The following is an 18,984-nucleotide window of genomic DNA, read 5'->3' on the forward strand; positions in this document are numbered from 1 at the left end:
TTTTTAGCAACTCCTGCCCAGATATGGCAGAAGTATTCCATCCTTGGACGTACTTGGCTTTTGTATAGATAGAGAATTGCATCAGTAGTGAGATATCTTCTGGAGCGGTAGAAGGATCCCACCATCTTTCCAGCGACCTTGGCAACAGACTTGATGTACGTGTTCCATTTCAGATCAGGAGTGAAGGTCAAGCCCAGAAGCTTGTCAAAACATGGGGCTTCTCCTAGACGAGAGCCATACATTTCAATTGATGCCAGATTGGGATCAGAGCGTTGATAATGTAAAGATAGGAGTTTGGTTTTAGATGCATTAAAGGTAACGAGCCACGTCTTTCCCCACTGAACCACTCGTTTGAGATCAGAGGAGAGAGAATCAGAGGGAGCTTTGTCATTTACAGCCTTTGATGTGTTGCCGTAGATGGTCGTGTCATCAGCATAGATGCCAACGAATGATTTAAGTATGTGTTTAGGGAGATCATTGATGTAGATCAGGAAGAGAGTTGGACCCAAGATGGGCCCTTGAGGGACTCCAGCATTAATACTGCAGGCCTCTGATTTTTGTCCATCAACCACTACTCTTATGAGCCTATCAGAGAGAAATGATTTAATGATAGAGAGAATATTTCCAGTTATACCGTAGCTGGAGTTCTTGTGAAGTAGGTCTTTATGCCATACCATGTCGAAGGCCTTTGATATGTCAATAAGAGCAATTGCCCTGGAAAGGAAGCCTTTGTCAAGAGATTCACTAATCCTATGAGATATAACCGTTAGCACATCTGCGGTAGATCTTGCAGAACGGAAATCATATTGCGTGTCACTAAGAAGGTTATTTCTGCTGAGGTGGTTTACTATTTCTCTATTTAATATGGATTCCAGCAACTTACTCATGACACACAGGAGACTTATTGGCCTGTACTGAGAGGGGGATGACTTATCACCTGAGTTTTTAAATACAGGACATACTGATGAGGGTTTCCAGGGTGTTTGAAAGCACTTCTCCTTAAGGCAACGTTTAAGCAGTTTCGTAAGTATGGGAGCAAGTTCTGGCTGAAGCTTTTTTAACACTATAATTGGGATGCCGTCAGGACCAGTAGCTTTACTAGAATCAAGGTTCTTGATTAGCTTGGCGACCTCATGCACAGATATGTGTATGTTACCTAACGTTTTCTGTGCTATAGGAGGAAATATAGGGGGTTGATGGCCTTCGTCGCATAGGGTAGAATTAGCTGCAAAGTTCTTTGCAAATAGTTTGGCCTTGTCTGAAGCTGAGGAGATGACCTCTGGTCCGTTGATAATGGTTGGGATAGAACGCACACTTCTGTTCAGGATCCTATTTGTTATTTGCCAAAACTAGTGGGAACCAAGCCGCTGATCAGCTACTTTGGATTTAACAGACTGGGAATATAACTCTCTTGCATTTTTTATTATTCTTTTACAGTGGTTGTTGGCGTTACTGAAAGCAGCTTTAGTCTCAGTGCATCTATTACGTTGGTAGCTATGGAAAAAGTGATTTCTGTGCTCGATGGCAGCAGCACATTCTGGGATGAACCATGGCTGGCTGGTAGGTAATTTCGCCGTTTATCTAGTTTTGTGCGATTACGTGTTAGATATTAAAAAAGATAATACTTAAAAAATTCGCAAATCATCAAATATTTTTAAACAAGAAAAACGCATTTAACGTCGAAATGTGTGCCTCTTCATTTTCTGCTTGCATTAAGGTCAATGGCCAAGGCACATAATTCAAAATGTCATTCACATAATCATTATAATAATACCAACTTCATGGATGAATGTGTATAAATATTGGCGTAAAGCATTTTTGATGTACATGATAATGTTTTTGTGTAATAATAATTATTTTAAAACTATATTTTCTTTTTAGTACCTGTGTCTTTATGAAAGGTTATGCTCACAAACGTTATACGGCACAATCACTTTTTCACATTAGTTCTCGCCAAATTACCGAAGTAAAGCAGCGATGAGCTTGGCTAGTATCAGATAGGTGACCATTTGGGAAGACTAGGCGCTGTATGTACCGCGCCGAGTCATAGAAATTTCCAGGTTGGTGTCTAGGAACGGGTTTTACTCGCTGGAGGAAATACATCCCCGAATCAAGAAGGAAAGCAATTAAAACTACCATATTTACTTGTCTTACCGAGGTTTCCATTGCTTTACAATTTGGAGACCCGCGGCGCTGTTTAAATGGCAGGGCTGCTGCTGATGATGGTGAAAATGATGATGTTGAAAATGATGCTGATGATAATGATGCTCATCTGTAGATGTGCCACGCATGATTTTACAAAGCCTTTTAGATGCATCTATTCCTTTATATATATGATTAGTTAGCTGCACGGCGTTACCCGGTCGTACAATAGGCATAAATATTATATTTTAATTCACATAAAAACTGAGATAACTGCATGCGACTATTATGCTTATTTCTAAACAGGTCACTTCTTGTAAGCAAAAAAAAAAATTATAATCGAGCTGGGATCGAAGCCAAAACCTAAAAACAGTGAGTTAGTTTCTGTAAGCATTCGGCTTGCTTAGCACGATCTTCAAAAAGCATTTTCAAACCTACTTATTCTTAACATAAGGACTCTTTCATGTCAACCATTCATGCATGCGCATTCCTGAAACAGTTGACAAACATATATTATTATTATTATTATTATTATTATTATTATTATTATTATTATTATAATTATTATTATAATTATTATTATAATTATTATTATTATCATTATTATTATTATTATTATTGTTATTATTATTATTATTGTTATTATTATTATTATTGTTGTTTGTACTACTACTACTACTACTACTACTACTACTACTACTACTATCGTCATCTTGTACTTCTCTTTTCATTAACGCATATCAATCTAATAATCGTTAAACTCTTTATAATTACCAGAAAAAATTTTTCTTCCTAGATAGAAAGGTAGATAATAGTTAACAGAGACCCGTCACATAGTTAAGGAAGTTTTTTTTTTTTTAAACAGAAACATCATTATGTAGAAATTCATTCTTGATATGGGACTCATTTTGTGAACTGATCAGCTTCTAATCCGTTTTCTAATTTTCCAATAAACTATATATTCTTTTTAATCATTTATGGAAATTTCAAATGGTATAAACGACAGCCAAATGCAAATAAAATTTGGTTTTAAAGCAATACATATCATGTCCTACAATTAAAACTCAATTACAATGAAAACAGGAGATAAAATATTTAGAAATATCTAAGCTTCGAATATACGCCCCCCCTTCTCCTGAGTGTCTTGTTACGTTTTGCAAGGTATATGCGATATTACTAAGGAGGAGCACAGTCATTTGAACATTTTAAATAGTATCAAATCTTTAATTAATGTTAATATCGGAATCGTGGATTTAGCACAGAATCGGTAATCGAAAATGTTTGGAAACGTCTCACTAATATATATATATATATATATATATATATATATATATATATATATATATATATATATATATGTATATGTATATATATATGTATATGTATATATATATATGTGTGTGTGTGTGTGCGTGCGTGGGTGTGTGTATGTGTGTGTTCATCAAAGTTTCGTCTTTATTTCAAGACATTCTTGAGATAATTAATTTGAAAGAATAACTGACCTGTCCATTCGAAAGTCTACTTGTGTTTGTAATGTGAAAGTTCATTGTAAAATGTATAAACCGTAAAATATCTGCTGTACAATTTGCAGGTGCACTTAGAGTTTGGATGAGTCAATTCACCACGTATCTTGTTTATAACTCTCTACTGCTCCTTTTTCAATCACTATGCGTACCTCTATCTTTAATTTTATTGTTATTAACCACATAAGGTTACAAAGAAAAAAGTAAACGACGGGAATAATCCGTTTTATATTAAAGGAAATAACTACACAAGCAGTAATACAATAAAAGAATAGAAACAGAGAAAAGAGAAAGTGGGACAATGAGTAAAGATATAGAGAACTACGATAAACGGGTTTGTAAGTTTTGCTGAGTGCCAGCAACTTTTTTAGACTATGTTCGTTCGTAGGTTACATTTCAGTGGTATAACGTCTTTATTGCTATTCGCGCAGACAAAACGGACACATCTGAAATAATTCTCTCCTGATAAAACATTTACTCAGAATTGTCATCTCCTTTTCTATACACCTACTAGGATTTCTCTTGTTCCCCCCACATTAGAAAGTCTTCCGTGTTTCCTCTTATCTGTCGCGTGCTGTGTGAACCCGTGCTCATGCACGTGGGCGTGGGCGTGTGAAAATATGAACACTCGTGACGTTTCCAGTCCTCACTCGCTTTGTCAGTGCGTATCGTTCTTTCCCCCTGTGTTCCCGCGTTCGCTTCCGACACCATGTGATCACTAACGAAGAAAGCCAGTGTGGAAACACTACTTTGTCGACAAGCAACGCAGCAGGAATTATGAACTTTTCGGACGCTAGGTTTTCTAATTGCGAAAGTTGCGCAAACAGGTCAATGAGTGTTTTGCATATAGTATCGCGTCTGCTTATCTAATTATTTAACTATTAATGTTTTCTTGATTTTGCTTTCTTGATATCTTTTATGTTAACTTGATTGAATAATGATTGTACACATTTTTATCTAATATATTTCTTTTTCTCCATCTCTTTATATATATATATATATATATATATATATATATATATATATATATATATATATTATTTTTAAAAACAGTAATCTACGGACACGGGTGTTTCGGAGCCCTACAGCGTAGCTTGACTGTTGGTAGGATTCGAACCTTGGACCTTATGTATTACAGTCCAGCGCCCTAATTCACTCCGCTATGTTGCCATAGACGATTTACTGCTTCGTTTTTATCGTCCATCTGTTAAGTGGTTTTTGTTTTGATTTTTTAAACGATAGTAATGTTTATGTCTCGGCCTCGGAGAACCGGTGTTTATCTTAGAAAGTCGCCCATTTTTTATTTGGACGTATTATTTAGTTATTTATTTATTATTTTTAAAAACAGTAATCTACGGACACGCGTATTTCGGAGCCCCACTCCTCTTCAGCGTAGCTTGACTGTTGGTAGGATTCGAACCTTGGATCTTATGTATTTCAGTCCAGGGCCCTAATCCACTCCGCTATGTTGCCATTCATTTCCTTTTCAAGGAAAACTATGAGAATTTTTTTTTTTACCAACATCTCTTCCTTCAAATGTATTTTGCTTTCTGTTTGTTCAAACAAAGAGAAAACAAAAAAAACCTTTGAAGGAAGAAATGTAGCTAAATATTTTTTCTCATAGTTTTCCTTAAAAGAGAAATGGATTTCATATTGTTCATTGTAAAATTGTTTTTTCACAACGTCTGATGTGAGGTAGTTCTTGTGAAAATTTCCGAACGATATAGGGTTTGATTTTGTCCGGATGGTCTTGAAACAATTGTAGTGAACGATGAAATACACTATTTGTTGCTATCAATCCATTCTTTGATGCCTTGATTTTGTGAAAACAATATATATATATATACTTTAAGATATAGAAATGAATTAGAATACAGGTTAGTGAAACTCCGGTTTCAAGTCTTATAAAATACTTGAAGGAAATATTCATATAAGACACTCCCAGGCAAATAAAACTGCTCAATATACGAGACAGACCAAATAAAATTGGAGTTTATATGTTCAAATTTCATTATAAAAGATTTACTTGGAGACCCATCATGTTGTACAGGGAGGAAACTTCACATACCTCCCTACAATAATTTAGTTCACAATACGTTGTAGTTTATATTGCACTGTAGAGAAACTACTGTTAATTTTATGCAATTATCTCTATTACCATATAATAAGAAACTAGTTGTGTGTCCGTGTATCTCTGTGTCTAAATCAGCCCATCAATTGATATGATTGAAAAATGGACGATATCACCGATTTCGATGACAATTAAAGTATGGGAGTGTGAGACATTCCCTGATCATAATTCAATAACAGGTAGCATCGGGTCCCTCCGCTAGTTTATATATATATATATATATATATATATATATATATATATTATTTTTAAAATGCAATTATCCACTGACACGTATTTCGTCGTCTACGACTCATCAGAGTGGCTATATATATATATATATATATATATATATATATATATATATATATATATATATATATAACACTAGCAATGAGACTCAATATTGTCCGGGATTGAATAAAGATCAACAATTGTTCAAATTTCCTATATATTCATTGTCAACGAAATCGGTGAAATCAGCCATTTTGCAATTAAAAATATTGATTGCATATTCTACTAAGGAAACCCGTCCTTTCCGCTGTGTAACGAGGGGAAGCTTCACATGCCTCTTCGCACCTACTTAATTCTCAATATATATTAGTCTATGTTGCACTGTAGAGAATATACTGTTGTATTTAAAAATATCTCTTCGCTTAAGGTTTAAAATGCAAAAAGCAAGTATCATGGTTCAATTTTGCTCTAAACAGAAATTAGTGTTTCTAACGCACTTCTGTTGTATTAAAGTAACAACTGTTGATTTTATGAACGTATTTTGACTTAATCACTTGAGTTAAAGTATTGCGTAGAAAAATCAAATATCATGGTTCAATTGTCCTCTAAGAAGAAACATTAACTTCGAAGCGCCTCTGTTTATAAAGGAATTTACAGTTGATTGTATAGGATGTGCCTTTCTGCTTGTGCGGTGAAAAAACTTTCTAAATGCACTTGTGATGTTAGATTATATAAAAGTGTTATCTTTGATCAAAATTGGACTTCTTCAATCGGATTTTTCTATTATCGATTTTCGATACTATTCAGGCACGTTTCGATGCAAAACCTACGCAAGAAAATTAAGTGCATTTGTGTGAAATTATAAAGCTGTTAGCTGTTTCTAAACACTCGTATACACACCCACACACCCACATCACACACACGAGGACAAAGTTCTTTTTATATAAAAATTGATTGATCTATAAATAGATAGACATGAGTGAACAGAGAATTTGAAAATATCTAATTATTTTGTCTTTTTCAATTATCAATACATCGTTTTATTCACTCTTTTTTTACAACACTAGTTCGGTTAAATAGGAACTTTACTCGCGAGAAAAATATGTAAATTCATCAGAAAAAGTTACCTATTTCTAGTATCTGTTTTAAATTGAAACTCTACAGAATAATGCAGAAAATACATAAGTATCTCAGTATATTTAGAAAACAGTATATAAAACATCACAATTGCTAAAAAAATTATACATGTATTTAAAAAAAAAGAATAAAAAACGAAGCGAAAATCAACACAAAGGAATAAAGGTACGTGAAACTCATTAAAGATTATCGGCCAATCAAGTATAATTTCAGTAATTAAACGAAAAATGCACAACGATCTACAAAATATACGCGTGATTATATAAATATGTTCGAAACATTTATCACGTAAAATTCGAGATAATTCGGCACGAGGTTAAGCGTAAATACCAGAAAAATAGTTGAGATTCAAAATTTGCATCTGAGCCGTGGCGCTACCGCGGGATGACCCAAAGCCAATAGCGTCTAGACCATTTCTGAAATTACTCGTTCTTAGTCACTGTGTTATTTTACTGTTCCCGTGCAGTTCTAGGCAATCCATGTTTGTTTTCCTTCTTTCAGTAAGTGTTAGTTTACTCTTAATTGCCTTAGCCGCCTCTGCCAGTGAATGTGGACGGGGATTTTTGGCATCTTTTGCAAGCCAAATTGCTCCTTTTCAGGGGTGCTGGCACTTGCAACCACTTTCAAACCCTTGTATCACATCTTCCCGTCATAGGATGGAAATACATACATTCTATATAGATTTGTAGGCTTATTTTATGGAGATTATTCGACGCATCTAATAAAATATTTGATTAATGCGCTCAACGTTTAAGAGATTACTTAAATCTGAAACGAGACAGCGCAAACAAGCGACGGACATAGGAAATCAAGATGCGTCTTATAATGAGTAAACATATTGAAGGGCGTTTTAAGCGTACGACATTGTTGCGCGTTCTTCCTTGCCTTCTTCGTTTCCAACAAAATTTCGTTTACTTCTGAAATCAATTGAAAATGTAAGAAAACATTAAATCTTAATGGCGACAGTTAAATGGGTTTAGCCGTCATGAAGTGCACGCTTAACAAGAACATAATTAAAAGTGAAAGGTCCTACGTATAGAATTTAAGGGAGAACGATGCGGCGATTTATTTGATTTGTGCAACATTTTGAACACTGTCTGAACTGCCTTTACTTTAACATACTGTATATATATATATATATATATATATATATATATATATATATATATATGTGTGTGTGTGTGTGTGTATATATATATATTGTATACATACATATATACGTATACATATGTATATATAAGTATATATATATATATGTATATATAAGTATATATATGTATATGTATGTATATATATATATATGTATAGGTATATATATGAATATATCTGCATATATATACATATATGTGTATATATATATGTATATACATATATATACACATACACATATATATATATGTATGTATGTATGTATGTATGTATGTATAAATAACCATATCGCTAGGTAAAATACCGCGTTGAGAAACTGTCGCGGTCTATCCTTCTTTCAAGGGTAGACGGGACTCTCTTAAGCCGTTGAAGGCAACCCATCTAGTGATGGCGTCACGATAAAAAAATACCCTTGATAGCTCTGGCAAAGCAACAAGTATTCAACTACCGACAAGATTTGAATTACACTAAATCTCGTGTAGTGTTCAATCCCGGCTACGGATTGGATTGGATTGGAACATGCCATCCGCTATCATTATCTAATTCTTACAGCTAGGAACGTTGAAAACGAAGCACATGAACCTGAAATAGTGACATGGGACAAAAAGGGGGAAAGACGACAGGTTAGTACAAGTTAGTGTCTCTAATGGTGCGGGGTTAAACAGAGCCGAGAGAAAGAAAGATAACGAAATACGAATGTCTTGTGTACGACATAGAAGTAAAGTCGAAGCTTAGCTAGCTTTATATCATTCGAGTAATTTAGAAGTAACCGTATGAATATTTTTAAAAAATAGCGAGCAAACAAGTTATGGGAAGAAACGAAATATCTCTCAGTTGGAAAGTATGTGATAAATCTCCAGCCAAAACAAAATGATAGGAGCATAAAGATATTAGAATATTTAAACACACACACACATACACACACACACACAAACACACACACACACACACACACACACACACACATATATATATATACACTTAGGAGATTAGAACAAGAGTTTAAAGAGCAGAATATATTTTAGTGTATTAGTAAAATTATTGATACAATAAAAATAAAAAAAAAGAAAACAGTGCTCGTTGTAATGTAGATATTAAAAATCGGTTTCATAAAGAAGAACAAACAAAATCAATAAATTGTACGATCGTTTCGGAAACGATGTTTTTTATTGTGAGAGACAATGAGTCTTGGACAATAATTTTATTATATAGTGTTTTGAAACAAAGTCTCTTCATCAGTAAAAATATTTGGTGGGTTTTGTAAAGACACCAAAAATAAACCTAGACTTTTTTTTAAGTAAGGCAGATGTATATTTTAATGGTTCGCCTTCTAAAAATCGTACGTATCATCGTCAATGCATTCTTTGGGATGGTAAATGTAGTTTATAAAACACCAACGCAATATTTTTGCTGATGAGGAGACTTTGTTTTAAAAAAAACAAAACTATATAAAACTGTATAATATCTAGTGTCGAAGAAAGTGTTATAAAAGAAATACTAATGTAAATATTTTTATTATTCAGGTCAGAAATACATTATTTTATGGCGGATTAGAGTAAGAGAGCCCGAACGCGGGTATGCAAATGCCGAACAGTGTGCGAAGAAAGCAACTATAAAAAGAGCCTATACGCAAAGCGGCGATCACCTACGATCACGTTCGAAATCACGTTCTAGATCAGGCCCGAGGTCAGGTAAGAGACGTGAATGACGTTCGAGAGAGCAGAGAATAACGTTTTTTCGTGAAAGTAGTGTAAAATAAATATTGTTTAAAAAAGTGAGTCGATTAATTACGTGTCTTATGTTCCTTGTGACATAGACTGCATACAACACATAGGTCTCGTGTGATAACCATGTACAACGTTACATTAGAATCGATTTATTTCATTGGTCCTCCCTCAAGTGTTTCGATCTGAGATGCCTTATTGTAAACTATGTAAGCTAATTTTTGAATTAGTTTTTTAAGTAATCTTATTTTATTGTTATATTCGATGGAGGATATATATATATATATATATATATATATATATATATATATATATATATATCAATGTATTTTACTTTTATTGGATTTATGTATCGGAGGCATTTACAGACAGTTAAACAGATTAAGATGATCAAGAATTTTCATTTGACTATTATTAAGTTTCTAATCATTTGTTAAGTTTGTTCGTTTTCAACATATTTAGGACAGTGATTGCTAATTAGAAGCTGCTTTATTTTTTTTTCGATGTTAAAATATCTTTTCTGGTTGAGGAGTTTTGTTTTTGCGCAGTTCAATAGAATTTTATCATTCGTATTTTATAACGATGTGAACAGTCGCTTCGATATTTTAAAAGGTATGACTTAATAAGATTATGTCTTTATAGATATGTGCGGCGGGTTAGTGGTAGTGGTTGACGACACGGACTGATAACCTGACTGTGCGGAGTTCAAATCTACATGATGCGACAAAAACACTTTTACAGAGATATTCACAACATTTACGTTGCCCGTCTTGTAGAAACTCGATGTTTTGATAGAAAGAATTCTAACTATAAAGATACCGTGGAAATGAATGCAAACAATAATTATTTAACTCACACAATATTGCTGAATATTGAGACAAAAACAACTTCCAGCAGCACAATAATATTATCTCTCTTGTGTTCCTCACTCTTTATATATATATATATATATATATATATATATATATATATATATATATATATGTATTTATATATATATATTTATGTATATATACGTTTTGGAAGTGAACGATATATACTTTAATGTATATATTGAATTTATAAAACACACACACGCACACACACACACACACACACACATATATATATATATATAATTTATTAAAAATAATATGCCTGATGATGATAAAAACGTTCGCTTAATAAACATTGATCCGACCTAAATAATTCTGAATAAAAAAACACAAAAGAAGAATCATTCGGAGATTGGAGAAAGTAAAAAAGAAAATAGTAAAAGAAAAGAATCTCGTGCTTGTCTAGTGCCGGCAAAAATAATGTCCGCACTTGTAATTTTTTCAAAAACTGCAAATTTAAGCTAAATTTAATGTAACTGTTTAAACAACCTATACCTCATTTGATTCGCCTTTTATTCCTCTATAATATTACCTGTTCTTATTTGACATTTACTTGGAATATTGTAGTGTTCACGTCAATTTTAAAAAAATAACTGCAAATTGCGGAGTCAAAGGAAAGTCCGCAGCAACAAATTCGCTTAAAACCAGCTTAAATTGTCGCCCCCAAATCAGTTTAAAATATCAACCAACAGGCAACAAAGCGTCTCTAATCGTAATTGTTGTTGTTCCAAGTTATGCAACGTAACATTTAGTCCATATGCCACTAATTTCTCTTAGTGATCGTCATGAGCTTCTTAATCTCCACCTTTCTGGTTTATCCACTCGAGAAATCGGCCGCAGATTGAAATGGTATTAGAAGACGGTACGAATGACTGTGCAAAAGCACTGAAACACCAGCAGTGTTCGTGATTCCCCTAAATCTGGTCGTACTAGAGTCATTTCTAACAGGAAGACAATTCTATCAAGATCCGCAGTCTAAGAAACAGATTTGAAACGGTTCCCCAAATCCAAAAACACTGCAATCTTGTTAAAAAGTGCCCTCTTTCTACTGTCAAGAACAGATTAAAGGAATTTATTTGCGAGGATATGGTGCAAGACACAAGCCAATGATTTATTTAAAGACCAGAAAGCGCCGTCTGGACTTCGTCAGATGCAATGAAGATCATAACTCTTCATATTGGTTAAAAGTGCTTTTTAGCGACGAAAGCAGGTTCAATAAGCCAGGCAGTGATGGTAGACAGTACTCCGTCGGAGGAAAGAGGAAGAATTCAATCCTAGGTGATCAGTTTAAACGCTGCAAGGTTGTGCAGGTTCAGTTTTGTTGTGGGGTATTAATGGTACTAATGGTCCAGGGCCTATAATTCGCTTGCAAGGTTGAATTAATTCGACCAAGTACATCAATATTTTTACTGAGCATTTTCTATCCAACTTTAGTCGGAATTTGGACGATAATTCCATTTTCATGCAGGGTAATGCTCCCATTCACACAGCTGGCAATATAAAGAGGTTTCTGGGAGAGCATGATATTCCGTGTTTGGATTGGCCTGCACAATCTCCAGACCTAAATCCTATCGAAAATGTATGGCATTACATCAAGCAACAGCTACGCAATGATAAAATTTCAAATTTGTTAGAATTTGGACAAAAATTAAAGAAAAGTGGGATGCCTTTTCCCTGGAGTATTGATGCAGTCTTTTCAAGGAATTCCCAAAACATTTCAGGCTGTCAAATTGTAGAAGACCTATGCTACTAAATATTAACTAGTTCATTGTGTTTCTGTTGTATTTTTATTGCATTAATATCCTAAAGTAACATTTAAATAACAATTTTCCATTGTGCGGACTTTGTTTTTGCCTCATCAAATTGAAGTTATTTTTTAAATTGACGTGAACACTAGAATATTTCAATTAAAAGTCATATTTGAAGAGGTAAAATTATAGAAGAATAAAAGGCCAATCCAAAGAAGTATAGTTTCTTTAAACAGTTGAATTAAATTGAACTTAAATTTGCAGTTTATGAAAAAATTACAAGTGCGGACTTTCTTTTCGCCGCCTGTGTATATAACGTAGTTTGAAGTGATTGCGCCAAGTCAGGGGTAACTGCGCCAACTAGCTAAAAGTGCTCTTTTACAACCATACATGTCAAGAGAACTTTTTTTTAGCTGGCGCAATTACTCCCAGATTTGGAGCAAATACGGTCTCTCTCTCTCTCTCTCTCTCTCTCTCTCTATCTCTCTCTCTCTATCTCTCTCTCTCTCTATCTCTCTCTCTCTCTATATATATATATTAAGGCGATTAGAACAACAGTCTAAAGAGCAGAGTATAGTTCAATGTATTAGAACATTCATTAATACAATTAAAATAAAAGAAAACAGTGCTCGTTTAATGTAGATATATAATCAGCTCGATAGGCATATATATCCTAGAGCTATTTTTATATTGATTAAGATGATTGATAATTTATAATTAAAATTAAAAAATTAAAAATCAGTTTCATAAGGAAGAACAAACAAAAGCAATAAATTGTACGATCGTTTCGGAAACGATTTTTTTTATGTAGGTAGACAATAAGTTTTGGACAATAATTTTATCATATAGTGTTTTGAAATATCAGCAAAAATATTGGCCGTTTTTTTTAAATAAACCAAAAATAAATCTAGCATTTTTTTAAGTAAGGCAGATGTATCTGGAAAATATTTAAAATATAAAGGAAAATATTTACTTGTTTGATGTTAATAAACAAAGTAAGATAAAATGAAAATAATAATAAAAATAAAAATAAAATAAAATGGGGTTGAAAGGTAAGGTTAAGAGAGGATATTTCATATGTCTAATAAAAAAATATATATATTCTAAAAATCTTGAGAAAAACATAGCCAGGGAATTCTTTAAAATATTAGAAAAAAACTTAGCGTCTCATAGATACAATAACATCTTTAATAAGAACACGGTCAACTATACCAAACCTTCATCAAAAATAATTAGTTCTTACAATAAAAACTTACTAAGATACAAATTTCAAATATAGAAACTATAGCAGGCTGTAACAGTAGAAGAAAAAAATAAAGGTCATTTACAAGGTACCTGCAAGATAAAAATGTGATTTATAGCTGCACAGTGTCACAAACCCCAAATATAAATTATGTTAATAGCAAACATACAAATCCCTTCTCACATTCTAACTCTACCACACAGTTAACCAATAACAGCGCCCCCATTAACCAATCTACCAATCAAATAAAACCAAACCTATTACATACCAATACTACTCCTAATCTACCTGACAACAAATATATTAAACAAAATGTAATCTACTTCGGTTCACATCTGGACTTATTAAACATAGGATTTCAGCGCATAAGCACTTCTTCAAAAATCCTTCCGTGAGAAACCAGATTGCTTTATCTAAACATATTTGGCGACTCAATATTCCCTTCAATTAAAACTGGGAAATAATAGAATCATATAAAGCATATATTCCGGGGAATAGATTCTGTGTGCTTTGTAGATTTGAAGCCCATAAGATTTTAAAATATAATAAAAATAAAACCATTCTCTTGAATTTTAAAGACGAAATCTTTTCGGGATGCATTCATAAACGTTGGTTTAGATTCGATGAATTTACGCCACCATAAATCATAAAATTTTCTTATTACTTATCTATCTTCAAATTTATATTTTATAAATTAATAACTATTATTATTATTATTATTATTATTATTATTATTATCATTATTATTATTAATATTATTATTATTATTATTATTATCTTATCTGATATTTTTACTATTATTTTCTATTTTATTTTATTATCTATTTCATTTTGAATTTATATGTTACTATTTTTTATTAATGTACGTTCTATGAATATTATAATTATATTAAAATATTATTATTATTTAATTACTACTATATCAATAAGATTCATTTATTATATTAAAACATTCAACTTATAACTAATTAGTGGTCATCTTCCCTTGAACAGTAAAATTCTTTACTTTTCTATTTGAATATAATCATCTCCCTTTGTAATCCAAATATTTAAGCTGATTTCAAATTTAGCGTTACTAACGACTTCAAACTGGTAATATTATATCATTGGCGTTTCCTTTGAAAGTTTGTATATATCAACATTTTCAAGCATTCATAAACTACGTTTACCATCCCAATGAATGCTCTGACGATGATACTTACGCCTTTTAGAAGGCGAATCATTAAAAGGTATATATATTTTTATTAGAGCAAATAAAATATCCTCTCTTAACCTTACCTTTCGACCTATTTTATTATTTTTAGATTTACGAATGTAGCTGCTGAGAAATTTGAAAGAGATTAGTTTCTGACATCTATGATAGAGTTGGAGGCAAACAAGCAGGTAAGCCTTCTCGGTTCCGGTGTCATGTATTTATTCATGGTTCTCATCCAAATCAAGATTCTATACTAATGGACCATAACTGACGGTATTGATTCTAGTGCCCAACTACCTGTATTTTGTGATTTTAATGTCCACCACTATAGTTGGCCTAGTCCTTAGAGTTACACAGAAATAGCTTCTCTTTAGCTAATTTAATAACACCCACAGCCACTCGCCTTCTAGATCGTAAAGATGAGCAAACCTAACTTCTATACCTATTCCTAACGACAGTACCCGAGGATTGTGTTACAAAAGCTCATAATACATTCGAAAACGTGGAACACATTTGTGATATTAGTAGACATCATTGTTCTCGACTACGAACTGAGATGTTACACAAAATGACAATGTACTACAAAAAGACAATTTAGAAAGCAACCAGCGAACACATGAATGATGGCCCATGGTTATTAACTTCTATCTTTTAGCTAAACAGTGTGCTACTGCGACAACTGAATCGCGCCAATCATCCATTGCAGTCCACTCACCAATTGTTCGTTTCAGGTTATTCAAGCTGCCATTGCCAAAAAAGCAGGAGTCGTCCACCTCAAATCAAATACAAATAAACAAAAGGTGATAGAAGCTAGATTAATTGTAAGTATGAAATAGATGCAGTCAAAAGAAACATACTCTAATGACCAAGATATGTATCGAGTTGCAGAATTTCGGAACATGCGATTTCTGGAAAATTTATAATAGTGTAGTTAATAATAGATAAACAATTCTCCTGCTATCCACCAACTATGAGATGGCTTGCTCCGCAAACGATAAGGCTGTCCTACTTGCTAATCGGTTTGTCTTGAACTCCATCAAAGATATCAGAAACTACTCCCCCGAACAGTTGTGCATTAATTGGCTTCGACTAAGGCTCTTAATTAATCGTTGTCACCATCTAACGGTCGACCACTGCGCTCATCATCTTGAAGACTCTCGTCGCCCTTGCGAAATTTCTTAAACCACCATTGTGCTCTGCGTTCATTATCGGTTCCTGGCCAAAATGCTTCGTTGATATCGCGAGCTGTTTCAGCCGTTTTTCGGCCTAGCTTAAATCGAAATAAGAAAATTGAGCGACTTTTCTTCATTTCCATCTTGTATTCACCGATGTATAAAGAAGACATGCTTATTTTTTTAAAAAAAAGGTTGCAATTAAAACGATTAGAAAGAACGAAAAACGCCTTTTAAAATGATATATAAAGTAATATTATAACGAAAACTTATTAGAAAATAGATCATTTGACATCAAAATGAAAAAATTCCGTAATAAGTTTTTTCTTAACTTAATACTAGCAGCGAGACCCAACGTTGCCCGGAATTGAATGATGATTAACGAATGTTTTAAAATCGCATATTTGTTATTGCCATCCAAATCTATGAAATCGCACATTTTTCAATGATTTTTCAATTGATTGCCTGCTCTAGTTGGACATTTATTGCGGTGCACCGGGGAGCTTCACATGTTCGTCCCGCAGTGAATAAGTCCACCATACATTGTAGTAAACATTGCACAGTAGAGAACTTACTGTTAATTGTATAAAATTATTTTTTTTATATAAAGGCTTGAACGAAAAACAAGAACAAAAAAGAAAAAAGATAAGGATAATAGTCCGCAATAAATAAATAAATAAATAAATAAATAAATTAATAAATAAATAAATTAATAAATAATACTCATCTCAATAATTAATTCCAATTAAATAATATATATACATGCTTGAATTGTACTCTAAACAAAAACAATCACTTGGAACGCGCTCTTGTCATTTTAAAGAACCTACTGTTGATTTTATATGCTTGACCTTACCGTTTGTGCGGTGATAAGGACTTGAATTTATGTTTAAAATGAAAAATTTAAAAATTATGATGCAATTGTGTTTAAAATAGAAGCAATCATTTCGAACGCGTCCTTGACATATGAAATAACGAACTGTTGATTTTATACGTCGAAACTTCCGGTTAGTGTGGTAATAAAACTTCTTAAGTGCACTTGTGATGTTAAGCTTTGTAAAGTGTTAATCGCCTGGCCCCTCTTTCATTAGATTATTTTGATTATCAATTAACTTATGAAAGACCTTTCGATATAAAGCCTATCTAAGAACACTGCTAGACATATACATTACCTTTGTATGAAATTTAAATCGGTCCAGCCGTTTTCTAGACCATAGGGCGTAAACTAACACACACACACACACAAATTTTCTTCCATCTATCTATCTATCTATCTATCTATCTGTCTGTCTCTCTCTATCTCTCTCTCTCTCTCTCTATATATATATATATATATGTATAATTCAGTACTTGTTCATGTGTATACATATTTGATATTTTAGAGTAATATTGTACACAGTGTAATTACATCTTCGGCATTAAATGTAACGTAGCCGAAATACAGTTTGTAGTAGTATGAAGATATTTTTCCAGAGACGTTTTTATATTGTGTTTTTGAGAGAACAAAAATAATATATGAAAACTAGACTACCTGTGACCCGTTGGGTCAGTATGTTATATTGTCTATGGAATTCATGTACGAGCGTGGCACGTATAACGTAAAGAAAATAGTTTTTCTTTTGACATAAAAGAAACATTTCTATGAAAGTATATTAAAATGAAAAATCACGGACGGATCACCCAAACATGAAAAAAATCCTCCCTATTAGTGTAAAGTTACCTATCTTTCCGGTTAATGTTTTTTTTTTTTTTTTTTTTTTTTTTTTTACACAGTGATCACCACTTATCAAGGCCCGGAAGCCACTCAGGGATAAGGGTTATTGTAAGTACATCACGCAACCGGATGTCGTAAACCGGAAAGTGGGTTACATCACTTGTTACAAGGTCATTTGAGTTTTATAATTATATAGATAACGCATGTATTTTAGCCATTACTAAGGAATATAGCATTGTCTAATGTTATGTTTTTATTCGAAAATTATAAAAAAAAACGTGCTTGGTTAGAAAGCTTAACAGAGTTTAAAGATCATTTTCGTTTAAACATGTAGTGTTATATTTGTAGTTTGTGGTTTCTTGAACCTTCCAGACTATAAATAAATAAAAATCTCTGTTTTATCGTTGTTTTATTGGCAGGTGCACGACTAAGCTTCACTGTTTGTCGTTCAGAGCAAATACTGGCCTAGCAACAAACACTATCAGCAATTTCCTTTATCTCCCCCGTCTTTCTCCGCATTAAACTAAACGAACATTCCATGAGCAATGATTTTCCAGAAACACTCATATTCGAAGCACAATACTGCAGAGCTGCTTTCTAGCTGAATATAACATGGTTTTATTCGAGTTCAACGTAAAAAGTTCATGATAAATCGTTATCTTTAATAAATTAATTCCTATCAAATCTGCACCATCACCGATGGTGTTATGCCTTATGTTTGAATGACCTTTGGTAAAACAGTAACTATATAGTATACAAAATAAATGTTACAAACACAATTATATACACATACATAGATACACACACAATACAAACATCGCTCATATTAACACTTTAGTTTATTATGAGCTTCAACTTCTATCTAATTAATATATATACTTTTGTTGCGTGCAACATCTATAGCGTTGTTTCCACTCTTTTCAGATGTCGTGAAGGTGATCTCTCTCCCCCCTCTCTCTCTCTCTCTCTATATATATATATATATATATATATGGGTGTATGTGTATATATATATACA

The sequence above is a fragment of the Euprymna scolopes genome, chromosome 34 (genome assembly GCF_053919585.1).
Source record: "Euprymna scolopes isolate OS-2025 chromosome 34, ASM5391958v1, whole genome shotgun sequence".
In the NCBI taxonomy this organism is placed as follows: Eukaryota; Metazoa; Mollusca; class Cephalopoda; order Sepiida; family Sepiolidae; genus Euprymna; species Euprymna scolopes.